This window comes from Protopterus annectens, chromosome 3.part0, assembly GCF_019279795.1.
Source record: "Protopterus annectens isolate FY-2018-M chromosome 3.part0, PAN1.0, whole genome shotgun sequence".
Taxonomy (NCBI): Eukaryota; Metazoa; Chordata; order Ceratodontiformes; family Protopteridae; genus Protopterus; species Protopterus annectens.
Genome location: NC_056731.1, coordinates 1,704,986,252 through 1,705,004,444, shown reverse-complemented (window position 1 = coordinate 1,705,004,444; position 18,193 = coordinate 1,704,986,252).

Sequence of the window (18,193 nt, the reverse complement as noted above, 5' to 3'; positions counted from 1 at the left end):
ATATATATATATATATATATATATATATATATATATATATATATATGTATATATATATATATATATATATATATATATATAGATGTGTATATATATATATATATATATATATATATATATATGTTCTTTTATATGTATAGATATACATCTGTATATACATAATATATATATATATATATATATATATATATATATATATATATATATATATATATATATATATATATATATATATATATATATATATATATATATATATATATATATATATATAAAACTCCACAAGAAAAATACAGAAACTGATAAATTCAAAAAACAAAGACAAACCACAACTGCTTGGATGAATTAGCGCTTTCGTTTACTGGCAAATTGTAAACTTCTATTTAGACATAAATATATATGCACATACATCTACATGTATAAATACATTTCATGTACGGTTGAATGACTGTGCTGGAAGATATGTTTGTGAAAACATGAGGATTATGTATATCTGACATGACTTAGTGGAAATTACTTTGGCTGTTGTGTGCAGGGTCCTGGGTGCAAGACTTGCAGAGGCTGTTTATTTTGAAGCTGGGTAGAACAAAGGCCATTGGATACAGAGTGATTAAGGCACTTTTAAGCAGTTGTAAGTGGGTTTTTGCAGAGGTAAGCACTGCTAACTTCTGGTTACAATTTCTTATACTCAGCTTCTAAATTGCTTAACCTGTTTAGGCATTGCTTACCCCCCATGCAAACAGGCTTAAACCCACTTACTGCTGCTTAAAAGTGCTTACTCCCGCTTACCCCATGCTAATTTCTTTAATAGAAATGAAAAAGGGTCGATAGGAATGTGGTGAAAAAAGGACCCAAAGAGGGAAAGACAGAAGGGAAAATAGGGATGTGGTGTAGGGAAGGTCCATAGCTGCCCATTTTGTCTACAGCAACAGATGTGCATATGCACTGAATTTGGAGATAGATTTGGACACTCATACCATTGAGAGAAGGATGAGGCCAACAATAGTCTGTTGTTAAGCCAGTTAGACCAGATTACATGTGTCCAGTGGACACGTGCAAAATAGACAGCTATGTATGGGGGGAGATTTTTTGGGGGGGGAACAGATTGCCTTTTTTTTCAGGTGAGAGTGGGATGTTAGGGAGGGATAGTAGGTATATTTGGGGAGGTAGGCTGGGTAGATTAACAGACAAGACAAACAAGATGCATACAGGGGTGGTATATGACACATTTTGGGGGTAAACACATTGATGAGGAGGGTTGTTGGGAAATCAGAAGCCCATGAGACCCTAGTGGAAACATTAGGATTGAGGTCCCCACCCATGGGCAGTCACCACTGCACCTTCACATCCCCTCAGGTGGCTGTGCTGGGTGCTGAGTCAGAGAGACAGGCCGACCCTCTAGTCGTGACACATGGCCCTCAAGCTGGTGTAGCAGATCTCCAAACTTCCTTTGGAGCTCTCTACACACCACACCCTGGACCTGGTGACGGGTGACAGTGTCCTGTCCATGGCTTCTCCCGGGGGGGCGAGCCCCAACACCTGAGGCATTTCCACTCGAAGGTGGTGCAGGACCAGTGGACAAGGAGGTCCCGGGGTGAGCACCTGACGTGCTGGTGCCCGGTGCCGTGGCCAGATGTGGTGGGACAGGTGGGTCTGCTGGGACCCACATTCCCATATGTGCTGTGGTGTTTATGTTTTATCAACATATGTGGGTTAGTAATAGTCAACACATTCCAGGATTAGGTATAACAGCATGCATAGATAGTCCCATTAACACCAGAAATAGAACAGTTGCAAAGCAAACAGAACTCATGCATATATGGGACCACAGTGGTAAAAACAACAGCATGCAGGTACATTGATGGTACCATGGCACCAATGTGGGAGTATTTCAACATAGCACATGCATAGAAACAGATTTAAAGAATTATCGAACAATAGGACATATGCCCCAACATTAGAGTTAAGTCAGCACATGCCAATTGAGTTGGGTATTTAGTTTATTGTTGCAAAGATGGTGGTGGGGGGTGAAGATATCAATTAACAACTAGTATATTACTATAGTTTGCATTGCTTTCTAGTCACTGCTGTTATCTGTACCTTACACATATTAGTACACTACCCTATTGCCTTACTTTTGACTATGGTATGGTTGTCGACAACTATATACATGAACTGGTTTTACCTGCAGTATATACCTCTCACCTGGTATACCTGTAGAGGAATTGTTTGTTAACACTAACTGTTTCTACACATACTCCCAGATTCCAGTTTGATGTTATGCACATATCTGTCCATCTCTTTTTTGCACAGACTCTGGGCATGTCTGGAACACATGCAGGTGAACCGGGACACATTTTGACTATTGCCCTCTTAAACCTTTAGTGAATTACAGCACTCTTATGAAGGATTTCCTAGACAGTTATATTATGTAGCACAGTGTGGGTGACAGTGATGAGTGATATCTTATTATTCAGAGCAACTGCAACACTCACAGTGCCATACAATAACAGATTTCACAGTACCAGTAGAGGATATCAGTCTTTTATTTCTAGGCACAGTGTTTGTATCTAACAGACCTGTGGGAGCAATGTTTGTTAGCACTATCTGAATGTTGCCACACAAATTACCAGATTCCACATTAGTATTATGCACATACATCTCACGCTGGTACTGTACACACTCTGGTCACAGCTTGACAACATGGGGGTGTAGATGGGACATACTTGGCTTATCACTCTCATAACATTTTGAGAAGTTTCTAGAGTGACAGGTTTGTTCTTGTAGATGTCTGACAATCAGTTCTATTTCTTGCCTGCTGCCTAAACGTCTGGGGTCATCCCACTGATTTCCCAGGGGCAGAGGGTAACAGGCAGCAGATATGGGTCAATTTACTGGACATTATGGACATATATGTACAGTTGTGGTGTATGATTCTGTATGCAGCCTACTACCACTCCCAGGATTCGAGCCATGGCTGTGTGTGCTAAAAATACTACAGGTCACATCTCAATTGAGTGTGCTATTTGGATTTTGTGGTCGTCTTTTTACTGCTTTCTGTCTATGTCTTCCTCAGTTGTACTATATGACCTCTTGGGATTACCCCAGTCAGATACAGACATTCCTACATATTTTATTTATGTTGCACAGTGTGGGTAACAGGGCTTAATACAACAGTACTACTAAGTGATTGCAAATCTACAGTACAGTATGATACCAGAGTAAACACATGCAGTCCAGCATTTAGACCTTTATTGACAGGCTATTATGCTTTTATTTACATACAACCTATATGAGACTCTTCCTACCCTATTGTCTGGTGTATGCAGTACATGCCTTAAACAATACAGGCTTTATACAGGCAATTAACTTACTACTACTTTTAGATGTATTTCCTATGACAGTACATGCAAGAGGATTACTAACCTGCCTTGCATCGCAACCGGTCCAAGCGACATCTGTTGTCCTCCTGGTTCATAGCCCGCTCACTTGCCACTGTGAAGGACATAAGAATAATATTTAGCCATACCTATCCTTAATATATATGAGCTGGCAATTGTTAAACAGGTATTGGACTGATACACATGGCTGGGACCTCCTCTATCCTCCTAGCCTCTTGGATCCACTGATTCAAGAGATCCCCCTTTCACCGGTTCAGGTCAGCATAGTGATGTCTGACCTGCTCACCAATTTGGGGTATGCCAGTGGCACTGGTGAGGTCATGGGTGAGATAGTCCCAGGCTTCCGCTTTATATTGGGAACCCTGGTACTGGCTCTGCAGCAGTCTTTGGTCATGGTCTTTCACAAGGAGTCCTGCCATGACTCCAGACTCCTGGGTGCCCCAGTGCTGCACCCGAAAGTGCACACTCTCTCCCATTCCAGACATATTGCCTACAAGGGGAAGCTATAACCAGTTATGAGATGTATTCCCACCTGTTGGGTTTAAATAGGGCCAATTTCCCATACTTTGCTTTGATTTGATGGTTTTGAAATGGCTAAGCTATGGGCAAACCTGCTTACCCAAGGTTGGCATTGCTTAAAGGGTATACCAATGGGCAGATTGAGTTAGCTGGCCTACACATTGCTTACACCTACTAAGCTGGGCTGTGCAATGCTTAGCATTGCTTAATAGTTAAGATGCATTATATTTGCTTTTTGACATTGATTTATTATTCATTACATGTTATGTATGTGTTTGGTATCCATGATTCATGTGTGCATACACTGCATGGGGTCATTGTGTTTATTAGGGTATTTCAACACTTTATTACAATGACACCTCACATCCGGGCTTACTGCAGTACTCCATTCCACATATTTATGTTATGTAGTAGGTTATACAACATAAAACTGTATATAGATTCCTTTCACATGTTCAGTTTGATTATCCTGTAGTGAGGATCTGTTTTGTGATACCTCAGTCTTATGTACTGCTGTGATGGCTTAGTGGTAAACTACTGTGACTATAGTGTACAGGGTCCTAGGTTCAAGACTTGGAAAGGCTGTTTATTTTGTTTCTGGCCAGAACAGCAGCTGTTGCATACAGAGTGATTAAGGCACTTTTAAGCACTTGTAAGCAGGTTTACATGGGTTTGAACAAGGGTAAGCTATGCTAACCTTCGGTGAAATATGCTTACAGAGAATTAGCCTCAATATTGCTTAACCTGCGTCCGCATTGCTTACCACCACACAAAAAGGCTTAAACTCGCTTATTACTGCTTAAATATGCTTACTCCCGCTTACTACTGCGTAATAGTGCTTACTCCCACTTACCACCACACTAATTTAGACAGTAATGTCTAATGGTTCTTGGGAAGGTGGTGGATTTGGAAACCGTATGGAGTTATCACTCATTACACATTTTACCTTCCATTTGTATCCCTGATTCCCGTGTACATATACTGTATGGGGCACTTATGATTATCTGTGGACTTTGCAACATTATGACACTGACATCTCACATCCGCATTTAATGCAGTACTCCAGTTCACAAATATATGTAATTTAGTAGGTTATGCACCTAAAAATATTGGTCATAAAGTGATTTGACATGGAAAATGGAATGTACTGGAGTGGGAGTCGAACCAGGAATGACTTCTCATAAGGCAAATGCTCTGTCCATGACACTATTGCTGTACTGCTTCATTTGCATATATCTTGCTTTTTATGCTCTTGTGCCATTTAAGCTGCATTAGCAGTTGCTAAGTGATGGGCAAACCTATGCACCTACGGTTAAATTTAATCTGTTTCATAAAAAAAAAATCTTTATATTTAATGTTTTAACTATTGCTCTTGTACACGTGGGGGGATGTTGCTGGGGTATGTGAACACCTATGAGCGGTCTCGCTCATTCTTTTTTTACTACTCTGCTGTTCTTCATTGCAGGGGTGTTTATATTCTGAGAGCTCTGCTCTCAGACACACACCTTGCACCCGTACATGCTCCGTGTAAGTTTAGGAGCTCAGGCAGTGCGCCTTCATTAATATGCATGGTGAGCTGCCATCCTGTTCCTAAATGGCCACTTCCATGGCTAGTCCTGCATGGAATGATAGTGAATCCAGGGATTAGTCAAAGCTTTGATATAAGGATTATCTGGAGTGGCAAATATTTTGCTCTAAGTAGGTTTTCAATAAATATGAAATGAAAGGGTATGGGACCAACTGTTAAATGTTTTTGACATCACCTCAGACCTCTATGTTTCTCTAAGAGCAGTCATGCAACCAGCCTTTTCTTATTTCTTTATAGGTAATTTGGACCCAGTTAGCCAAAAACAAAACAGAAGACTTTATATGTATCTGCATTAGCAGTCCCCAACACATATCTCTTACTGCAAAAACAATAAGTACATATTTCAAGGCACATGCATAGTAATAAAGAGTATCTTCATGTGCTTAAACCAAACTATTTGCTTTGTACTTAGGCATATTCGCTTGATGGACTACTTGATTACGATTTTTGCTGCACTGTAGCAATAATGTTATGCATTGGTTTAAATAGTGTGTTTTGCATGGCACCTTAAGACCACTGCATCTTAGAGAAGAAGCAATGCCTTATTTTTGGATTATTCGATAATTGTTCTTCTCCATGGTGCTGCATTCTTGGAGTGAGAATAGTAAAATATGTGTGTGTGTGCTTAGATGGAAATATGTACTGAAGCAAATAGTTTCATGCAAATGTTGCCATGAATATGTGGAGTCTTGTAAAATAATTTAATACAGGACCATAATAACACTGAAAAATAAAATAAACAATGTAAGTTGTGCATATAACATTGTTACAAACTTTATTATATTGACTAATCTACATTTTGTCATTGTTAGCGGACAATGTCCTTGCTCAGTATGCATTGTTTGATATAAGGTACCCACGGCTTTTGGAAACCATAAGCCCAAGTTGATTTTCTTCCACAGAATCTTCATCACAGATTGCTGCAATTAAAAAAATTCAGTGACAGAATCTAACAATTCAAAAGGAGTACACAGAGGAACTTATTATTTAGTGGAAGGCACAACATATTGTTTTGCTTCTTTGGATATAAATGAAAAGTTATATCAGCTAAACAGAATGTTTGATTTAGCCATTCAGAAATGTATGATTATAGAACAAAAGTAATAAATCACAAAATAGAAAGGTATTGCTAATGCTCAAAAAGTCTAGAAAGGCAGCATTTTTGAAAATATAACATAACCGTTTGCTTCTTGTAATAAGCATATTTTAAAAAATGGTTAAATAGAGTAAAAAGACAGTTTTTCACTGTACAAAATGAAAAAAATCAAACGGTAAAATATTTTTCAGTTTTATATCATCGCATAACAAGAATTTCACTCTATCATCCAAAATGGCACTTTATTAAATGGACTGTATGATCAGGGGTACCTCTCAAATCTGCCCCAAAAGTGCACAATGTAAAAAAAGAAAAAGCACATTAGATCTATACATTTCATCAATAAATATTTAATTACGTAGAACATCATCTCCTGCAAATAAAAGAACTAGTAGTTTGAGAAAAAAACAAAAAACAAAGATAAATTCTCACATCTGATGAGCTACCCCACAATTTCCTATCAAATAATAACCAATAAAGTCTCAGGCTGTGAGCAGAGAGCATCCTCCACTTCCATGAATTAACATTCCTTTCCTCCTCTCACTATGTAAAGTAGCATAGTGTTAGCTAAAGGAGAATATAGTGCTCATAATTCTTTATCAAACAAATCTGTTTGTGACCATTAAATTTGCATTTGTCTGTGTAGTAAGTAGAATCATTTAAAACAATGTCCTTTATGTATTTTATGTGGTGTACTACAGGTGCTCATGCATAAGTAGGTCATGACAGACCTGCTTGCTATTATTTGCTGGAAAAAACAAGTACTTGAACTCCCACTAGCCCAGTCCCACATTTCTACATAGCTCTCCACATATCCAAGCCTATAAAACTATTTAGCTCACCAAAACCTCAAATCTCACACAGTTCATAACATGACTCCTTGCACCCTTAATCGAAACCTCCACACCCCTTCCCTAACCCTAAATTCCCTGACTACTCTCTAAACTTAAACCTTCAAACTTCTCCCTACACCTAAATTCTTAGACTGCTCCCTAACCCAAAACTCCTCTCCACTACCTAAACCTAAATCTCCCTTCCTGCTCCCTAACCCTAAAATCCCCTTCCCAGTCTCTCCCCATGGCATCTTGCCTGAACTCATGTTTGAGTTCAAGTAAATGCAGCCACCTACTCATGTTACAAGGTGATCGAGTCCCTGGCTTCAAAGCAGTGGTTTCTGATTACGTGTGACTCAAGTGCCTGTAGTGGTCCCACTTTTTAAAGCACCAAATGCTTGGCTTGCAGTTCAAATTCATGAACATTTTCATTTCTTCTATTGAAATAGAAATGCATGAATTAGTCAACTCTTTGCACTGTGTTTCATAACTGGTTCTGTGAGTTTATCTGTAAAAAGTGAAAAAAAAACTTTCTTTATGTCCATAATCCAAGAGTTTGACATCTCTCTGAGTAATGGTCAAATTACAGATGATTTCAATATCTTTCACATGGTCTAGATTTCTCTCTCTAGGAACAGTAATAGTAAGTATAGAAATAGGGGACAAAGGCTTGGCATTCATATCCGGTGGTGGTAGTCCTTACAGGAGTATATGTGTGTGTGCCCGAGTGTGTGCATGCATGCATGCATGCGTGTGTGTGTGTGTGTCTGTGTGTGTGTGTGTGTGTGTGTGTGTGTGTGTGTGTGTGTGTGTGTGTGTGTGTGTGTGTGTGTGTGTGTGCGTTTTCACATCAGTAATCAGGGTAAGTATTAGGGTACTTAACTAAAAAGCACCTGGTGGCTGCCTGTATGATGACTTCAGAGAAAGGGAAGTATGACAGTCACTAGGCAATGGGGAGAAATGAGATAAAAAAGTAAAAGTAATAATAATAATAATAATAGTAATACTCTTTTTTTAGTTGAATGAATAAATCAATAATGACTAGATTAAAATACAGCAATGTGACATCAATGTGGTATATTGGCAAGACTGCCTTGAAGAAAATACAATGATATATTACTGATGAAATTAAAGTTAAGTCAATTTGAATGTCTGCCAGTGAAAAGTATAAGACAGGGTATACTTGTCAAAACACAGGCTTCCTGACTTTGAACTGAAGCATTATAGTTTGATCAGGCTTTTGCCATCAGACGGCAGTAAACATGCAAATCAGTGACTGTCTGAAATAATAAAAGTAGAAGATCAAAACAGAACAGGAGAGCCTTAACGAGGCACCATACAATGCAAAACACTAAACGTGAAATAGAGCAATGCATCAAGACAGCGCTGGCTTTTCCAAGGCTGTGTGAAAAACGCACGAGTAATATCACTCATGGTGCAGGTGCAGTAGTGGCCTTCACAGATATTTGAGTTTCGGTAGATGGGGAAGTGTCATTGGGTGAGTCGTTGCAACCTTCGTGTGTGTAATAGCACCCCCACACACACTGTTTGGTGCAGTATGGCAGTCTTAACAGGTAATGAGTTACAAGTTCAGCATAAACCCGGTAACTCACTGCATGTAGCTGATGTCCTGAGTAGAGCATAGTTTCATGGAGATTTACAATTTGTGCTGGTAAATTCAGGTATTGTATGGATAGTTTCTCAAAGACTAATTTTGAGTTATGTTAGGAATTTGCATTTAAATGTTTGCTAGGTTTAAAGTCTTGTATCTGGTGGAACTTCAGGTGCTAGGTGTTATTGCTTGGATATGATGGTGCTGATCATGTGTAATCATTGCATCCTAGCTTCAATTCTTACTTGTTATTCCGAGATTTGCTGTTGTGTTTACAAAGACTGTTAATTTAAAAGTGACAGAATCTTCCTTTCTACTCAGTTGTATGACAGTAGGCTAGAGCTGTAAGATGCTTTAAATTAATTGCATCTTCCTGAGGTTGATTTCCTTGGTGTTTTTGGCTTTTGCAGGCTTTGGTTGATGTTGTTTGCTCCAGGTTGTGGGAGAAAGGATTAGACACATGTGCAGTGGGGGTCTGGGCCGTTGAGCTCAGGAAGATGCAGTGAAGGTGGGCTCAGAGAGAAGTGTGGTTGGCTCTGCACAGGTGCTGTGTGGCACCACAGAGCACTGAAGCACGGCTGTACTAATTGCATAGAAAGCATTCTTCTCAGCTGTCCCAATTTTGTGTGAAAGGGACTGGGACTAACCTAAATTGTTTTGCTGCATCTTACTTTTGGCTTGCTGTGTCATTTGTGTGTTAGTTTGTGATTGCAGTTATCAAAAAGATAAATAACAGGCTATTGCCTCAGGAGCATAAAAATAAAACTTCTAAATTTATTTAGTGCCAAGCCCATGTCTACCAAGCTTAGGAGGCCTCTGGCATGCCATTTCTGTATGACGGTGGTTCTGCTTGAGTTATCTGCTCACTGTTCTTCTACTCATGTAAATAAATATACTGTATGAAATGAGGGGAGCATCAGCTTCAGTGTTGGTTGCTACTAATATATTACCAGTGGGTACACTTTACTCTTCATTTTGGATTTCTCCTGATCATTATCTTTGTTGTGATTCCTGATGGAAGTGGTAGAAGACTGTCTAGGACACACACTCCTGGGTTCAATACTTGGCAGGGGTGAATATTTGTTATAAAATGTAGTTGCAACTACCATTCTTCAAACAGGAATATGAATTGAAATGTATTCCACAGTGAGGAAAGCACATGACAGTGAAAGATTGGTCCTTAAACAATGCCTATATTTTTGTAGAGATGGTTATCAGGGGCTTCGGAATCAGAGGTTTGTGGTTTTGGACAGGTATATTTGCTGTTGGGTAGTTTTGTGCAGGGTTTCGTGTGGTATTTGCAGTCTTTCCTGGTGTCTTCCTGGTTGGCATCTTTCACAGGCTTTGGTTGGGCAGCGTGGTAGTTGGCCGCTGGCAGCCTGTCTTTCCACGACTGCATTTCCGGGTATGTGTGTCCATTTGGACTTGGTGTGTTGATGTAGACTGGCTTGCTCTTCCTGCTCTCAATGGGGTGGATGGAGTTTGGCAGGATCAAGGACATGTTTGAAAAAGAAAAGAAAAGGGATGCTGCCTCTAATTGTTTTTTTTTTTTTTAACATTTCTTATGTTAAGTGCCACTCTAACAGGAAAGAAATGCACATTTCATAGTCTTGCATCCCTGATATAAAATCTACTTTATGAGCAGTGTGAAATCTTGGAGCATAAGCTATCAAGTTGTTATGACACATTCCAGGCTAGCAAGTTGTTATAACACATTCCTGTTTGTATTGCTGCCATAACGGACACACCTTTACTGGTTGTTAAAACATTGCTGGCAAGACATTTATACATTATCATAAATCATTGATGAGAAATTTGTAGCTAATTGTCTGAAGGCTTAGAGATGTAAGTCTCTTATATCTAAGATGATTCAGAGAAGCTGTGCAGTTAATGTTTTATGGATTCTCTCCAATTTCCCCTAGTTGTGGCCTGTTGTAAACACATGTAGATCCACATTAGCCAGTTAATGACCTTATGAAAGTCTTATTGAATGGAATAAAGACTTCTGCCTTTTCACTTGCCATGGGGAGTAGCATGTCCCTGAGAATGACATAACTTCTTCTGGTTGCATTTGGCAATTCATTTTCAAATCTAAGAACATTGTCTACATCTAGGCCCACATGTTTGTTATGTCAGCATTTATTAGTAAATTGTTACTTACTGCATAAGCGCATAAGCATATGTACTGTTTAATGTTCAAGCTACTATCAGGCAGTACATTACACTTTTAGGAAAAAAGAAAACCAAATTTGATTCTGACCATTCTACCAGATATTCCATAAACCATCTAAATCCACTGTCTTCTCTGATATTAGTGAAAATGCTAGGTACTTTAGTGTCATTAGCAAATTTGCTGACTCAGATGTGATCTTGGTTAGCTACTACTGACATAAAGATATTAAATAGAAAATGTCACAGTACTGGTTTGACTTCTGCTAAGGCTGTTTTATTGAAAGTGCAGGGAGTGAAATTAAGTTCAGTTTCACGCTTTTGCAAAGTGTATAGTTTTAGAAACACAGGGTTAGTTAAACAGAGGGGGAACATAATAAGAAACATACTGGGGTGGTGAACAATTTAGCAGTTATTAAACATAGTGCAGTCTTACAGTTCAGTAGATGGAGACGGTGAAATTGTAGACAGGCTTTATGTAAGGTAACTTTGTCAGGGTTGCCATTGTAGGCCTCCATTTGGGCAACAAGTTTCATAGTTTTTCCCAGTGTCACGTATGATGTGTGTCACTACCTTGGACATTAAAAGATTTTCTGTCATAGGGGAAATAGACTCCCTAAATAACTAACGATGTTAACAGCAAATTTATTGTTTATATAATGTATGGTATTTTAGTTAATGCACTTAATTCTGTGTTTTGGACTTTGTTTGCAAGACTGACATGTCAGTCATTTTATCCACTAGTCACATGTATTGTGTGTAGTCTCAGTGCATTATATGGTTTCCTTATTTTACTTTTGTTAAGGGATGGGGTCATATAGTCTGCTTATTTTACTTTGTCAAAGGGTTAGGTCACGCAAAGAACTAAGTGGAATGTATTACCAAAGCATCTGAACTTTACTTCATTTGATAAACTGTTACTGATGCCTACTCCAAACTTTTCATAATTTAAGATCTGGGTAAGGCCCAGTGACACATTAGGGTTCATTTTCTTTTTTGCCTTTTTTGAAACTGGGGTAGTTAATGTAGAGACAAAACTGTGCAGCTTCAAAACTTGGCTTTGTTCACCACTATTGCTATAAGTTCATTGTAAAGTTTTGGACTAACTGACATTTGTGCAGTACACTTGAGCTACTTAAAATCATATTTTTGGGTTTAACTCATACCTGCTTATCTGCATAGATTTTGTAGATCCACAAGGACCCTATCGATCCCCTGCTATGACTCATAGTGGCGGGAAGAGTGTGGATAATGGAACCCCTCTCGATGTACATTGAAAATAAGTTGAAAAAAGCTCTACCACAAGCCACCAGGGTGCTTAAGGACACAGGTAGTTTCCTAACTGACCTAAGAAATAAAGTTAAGGATCTGAAGGATATGAAAGACTTAGTATTGGTAACGATGGACATCAATATTTTATTTATGGTTATTCTGAATCAATTTGGTATTGAAGCTATCCATCGGATCCTCAGACATCTAGGTATCTCTATGGACCCCATATGTCCCCTGTTGGAGCTGTTGCTAGAAAATAACATCTTTGTGTATGGGCAGAAGCTCTACCTACAAATATGGGGGGGTTGCCATGGGCATCCCCTGTGCTAACAGTTATTCGAATCTAGTATTAGCCCAGTGGGAGAAAGAGAATGTACTATGTGATTCCAATCCTTGGCATAAACACCTACTCTATTATGGACGTTTTATAGATGATATTTTTATTTTATGGAAAGAGGATGCTAGCCAGCTGATTTCTTTTACTGACTATCTGAACAATACCACTAATTTTCTTGTATTTAAAGTTGATTACTCCAAAAAAAGTTATAGATTTTCTTGATGTAAATGTGATGCTGTATCCAGAAACTGGCATACAGACCTGCTTCCATAGGAAGGGTACCTGGAGAAACCACTACCTACATCGCCAGAGTATGCACCCCAACCATATTTTTAAGAATATCTTTGAAAATCAAGCCACAAGGGTCTTACGTTTATGCACATCAGAGGCTGACTTTGTAACAGAATGTGACAAATTGCACCACAATTTACGTGCAAGGGGCTACAAAGAGTCGGATCTCAAGTTGAGCACTGATCTTAAGAATATGAGAAGCCTCAAGGGCCGTCTCTACTATACTGAACAATTGACCATTTTATCCTCTGGTGAACATAAGAATAGTAATTCACAACTTAATTGTCTTTTGATGTATAGTACTGATAATAAACAAGTGTGTGACACCATTAGAAAATATTGGCCTATACTGACTGCTGATGAGAGTATTAAAATATAGTAGCAGATAAACCCAGGTTCTTGTACAAGAACAAACAGAACATCAAAAGCCTTTTATGTAATAAAGATGGCTTTGGTCACCAGTCACCCTCGGTAAGAAAAGGCACTTTCAGATGCCATCGTTGTAAAGCTTGTACTCACATTGACAGCAGCAACACTTGTATTCACCCTATTTGCAATAGTATCTATGTTTTTTATGTATTTGCAAATTGTATTACTCAACATCTTGTCTATATGGCATCTTGCTGCTCATGTAGACCTTTCTATGTAGGAAAAACTGATCAGCACCTTAAGGATAGGATTCTATGTCATATGAGAGACATGAGGAATGCTGATTTAAACAATGCATTTGGTATGCACATTGTTCATAATCCAACATGTGTTAAAATTAAAGTCCTGGAATGTATTCAACCTAGCACAAGAGAAGGTAATATAAAGAATCAGACAGAAATTAGAGAAATTAACTGGATTATTAATTTAAGAGCACATTGTCCTCCAGGCTTAAACAGTGTAGTGCCATTAAGACCTATCTTAAAAGCAAAGAAGCTAAGGATTGGGCCCTGAGGAGGCTATGTAACACAGAAAGTTTATTTATCATGATGCAGTGTTTTTTACTTGCTGCTGCTACAACGCTTCCAGCAGCTGTATTTGCTGAATCTGCTAATACCAATTGTCACACACACTTTTTGTTGCCATGGCAATGAGATACAAGAGGATGATTGAACTCAATGAGTCATATAGTAACCTATTACCACAGGGATACATGTCTAAGAAAACAATTTGTTAAAACTAAGAAGCTTATCCAATAGGAAAGTTACCACTGAATGCTTCACTACTGGCTGTTGACTAATTTTAATTTTATTTATTTTATTTATTTTACATTTGTTAACCGAGTTAGTCTGGATGAGCTTTTGGCTCATTTTCAGCAGATACCCAGGGAGAAAAGTTCCTCAGGTCTAGAAAACAATTTATTAAATTTTAGTAACATAGTAGTAACAATCAGCTATAGGATCTTCCAAGCAGAGACCTAGAGAGAAAAGAAATCTCCTCAGGCAATTCAATTATACAGAGTATTAACAATTGGCAGACAAGTATGAGAGTTGTCTCTCTAGAACCTCTAGAATCTCTAGAACTGCAGTTGGCCCCTGTGCTTCCAATCAATACTAAAACTATGAATCTGCATTTGCATATGTGGTCTACCCCACATTTGTGATTGGGAATCTGAGTTTTAAATAGAATCTGTATCAGGATTCACATATGATCTGAAGAAGGCTACATCAGCCGAAAACGCTTATCTGACTGATTTTTATTCCTGCATTTTTTACTCAATACATTTGTGGTTTTAACAGTTGCATCGTGGTGTCATGGTGGTCTGCTGAAGGTTTTCCTTACAGTTTGTTTTGTTTCCATTGGCGATGTTAGCAGTTGTAACAGTGTTTATTTTACTAGATTTTGTAGACTGGCTAGTTTTCACTTCATAGTTTTGGCCATCTTTTGCAAATTGTGGCGTCCTAGCAAATCATGGCAGAGTTATGTCAGAGAGGACATTTGGGTTCTCATATCTGACAGAACATAAGGTAGACAGTAAAAGGTGGGGGTCACAGTGAGAAGGTGTTTTGTTACCTAGACACAAGGGGTAGGGTTTGAAGTTCAGTGTTGTTTCTGTTCTGGTAAAGGCAAGGTGATTAATCTGTTTTCTTTTGCAGATTGTGGAGGTATGGAATTGAGTGGGCTGCAGTTGGTGACCTGAAGGAAGAGGATTTGGAGTGATGGAGCCTGTTTCAATGGATGTCCTGGTTGCTTGGGTGGGACACAAGGAGTTCAGAGATGGATGAGTGGTTAGTGATCAGCAGGCAGTGCCCTGATAATATGGCTCAAAAGATCAGCTGCAATTAACTTTTCTGGCCGCTAGAGTAGTGCATAATGAGGTTACAAATGGGGAGTGCAGAGTGGGCATCAGTGGGAGGCCCAAAGGAAGCGCTATTGAAAAGTGATGGATGCAACTGCAATGGAATATTTTCTGGGTGTTGGAGTGGTGTGTAATGCGGTTTTAAGTAATTCTACATTGGTACATACTCAGTTAGGCATGTCAGAATTGGGTGCAATTCTTGGGGTGCATTTCCAGTTACCCATCCAGTTTACTGTGTTGGTAGAGGGGCCCATGATGTTCTCTGGTGATAGAAGCTGAATTTTGTTCCTAAGGCATGGTATTTTTGGAATGACAAATCTGTCCCTCAAGTAGATATTGGTAATGTTACATACTAGGTTAAGGTTTAGAGGGAGTACCACAAGGACCATTTAATTTATGCTTCAGTGAAGTTTGTAGGTTGGGATTTAGGAAATATTGTAGGCATGAGGGTGTTTGGGATTTTGGGAAAAGGGTGCTTTGTTTATATGGGAGATAGAGGGTTTAAGCAAGGCATGCTTTTGGAGTTTTCCAGATGTTGGCCATGTTTTACTTCCTTACTAGCTGCATGGGGTGGGGGGGGTAAGGTTAGTTCAGAATGCTGTGGCTAGGTTTTAGCCAGGATTGTCAATTAGAGGTAGTGAATTTTAGGGGTGTTTAAGGTTATGCAGGTGTTAAGTGTTTCAAAGCAGTCAGCACCTTAATCAGGAGCATAGTATTGTACTATTGTTACTCTTCAGGTATGATATGTTGCAGGAGTTCTTTGTTGCTATGCACCATAGGTGAGTTTTCAGGAACTAGTTCATGGGGGACTCAGAGAAAGGAGTATACTTATACTGTATGTGGATTTTTTTTCTCCAGGATGTCCAAATTTTGGTCTTATATTGTAGGTTATTTTTCAAAAAATTCTGTTTTTCTGGCAATTAGTGCCAAATCATTAAGGTTTGGAGTTACAGAATTCCTTCAGTAAATTCATGTTACTACAAGCCTGTTTTATCTTTCTAAACTTGTGATGGTAATATTTGAAATTATTCCTACTGGCATGGTTGCAGGTGGCATTGCAGCCCCTTACAACCTTTGTGGAACATTTTCAATGTGGCGAGGTGTGAATAATTTTGGAGTTACGGTTGGAAGTTTAACAGGCGATTGTTGATTTCAAGCTAAGGGTGTTATGTGGTCTACTGTGGTTATTTTGGCTTTGGGGAAGGGCTTATCAGTTAAGTCAGCTAGTTAGACAACTGGTTGCTTTGGTGAATGTTAGGCCTCTAGTGAGGTTGATGACAGTGATTCAGTTGGTTCAAAGGGTATGGCGTACACCAAATTTTGTTGGTTCAACCTTTTAGGTATGATTGGGCTTGTTTTGGAGGGTTTGTTGAAACATTTTGGAAGGAAAGAGGGAGCACAGCCTGGTCAGGCTGGTGGGCTGAGAAGAGGGCCATGCTTGTCCCCCTTCTGTTCTCCCTCTGGTGTTGGAGGTTCATTTCAATGAGTTGGGAAATGCAAGTGAGCAGTTGGGCACTGCTTGCCAAGTATAAGTAAGTATGTTAAGGTAAGGACACTGCTTAATTGGTTGGGTAGTTACTTCAGTGAGTAGAGAAATTCAAGTGTGCAGTTGGACGCTGCTTGATAAGTAAGCAAGTGGAGGTAAGAATACTGCTTACTTGGTCAGAGTGAGCGGGGTTATGCTTCCCTAATATAACAGTTATATGGATGTCGGGAAATTCAAGTGAGCTGGTTGGACGCTGCTTGTCAACGAAAAGTAAACAAGTGGAGATTAGGACGCTGCTTACTTGGTCAGGGGGAGCGGGGTCATGCTGCCCTAAGTTAACTATTATATGGATGTTTATGCCGTGATTAATGAATGAAATATTAGTCGGTCTTGTTTGTGGAATTTTAATAAAGATCATCAAATGTCATTTGGTGTGATGTGTGTTTATTGGAGGAGTCCTGGACAATACTGGAACTTAATTTTAAAATGAGGAAGTTAGAAAATATAAGTGGCAATTTATGTAATGGGGAAATAATCTGAAAATCAACAAGTTTCACAAATAATCTATATTAGGAAGTATTTACCTGGGTATATATTCGTAAGAGTATTCATTACATCATATAAAAAGAGAACGACATATAAAATAAATACAAGTGAATTCTGGAGATGTAAGGAAAAAGCTAAATGCAGACTGCTAGCATATATTCTTTGATTGTGAAATGTTAGAAATATTTTTGTAAGTTTTTTTTTTTTTTTTCAAAGCATTGTGGTCAGAAAATTGTATGTAAACAAGATTAGTGATTCCTTAGCATGTACAAATTCTTGATGGAGTGAGGGGAAAAAAGTTATTTTAGAGTCTGCTAGCAATTGCTAGAAAGGATACTACAAAAAAGTGGAACTCTGACTTATCTCCTATATTTGATTTTTTTTAGATTTAGCCACTGATTTATGCAGTATAAAAAAAGACAATATAAAACTAAGATCCAACAGAAGTATTCAAAACCTTAAGTACTGGATAAAATTTGAAACTCCTGAATAAAAATGTTAAGCCCATGGTGTCAAAATGTTTTTGTAACTGTACTAGGAATTTTTGTAAGTTTTCTGTGACAGTATTTATTACACAATAGTTCTTCCTTACTTTTGCATATCATGTATGAATTTTATTCATTTTAATTTAAAAAGTTTTGAAAAAAAGAACTGCAAAAAAGAAAGAAAAAGAAAGTAAGATAGATAGATAGATAGATAAGATAGATAGATGGATAGATAGGTTAGGGCTACCTTTTCAGCACCCACCATGTCTGG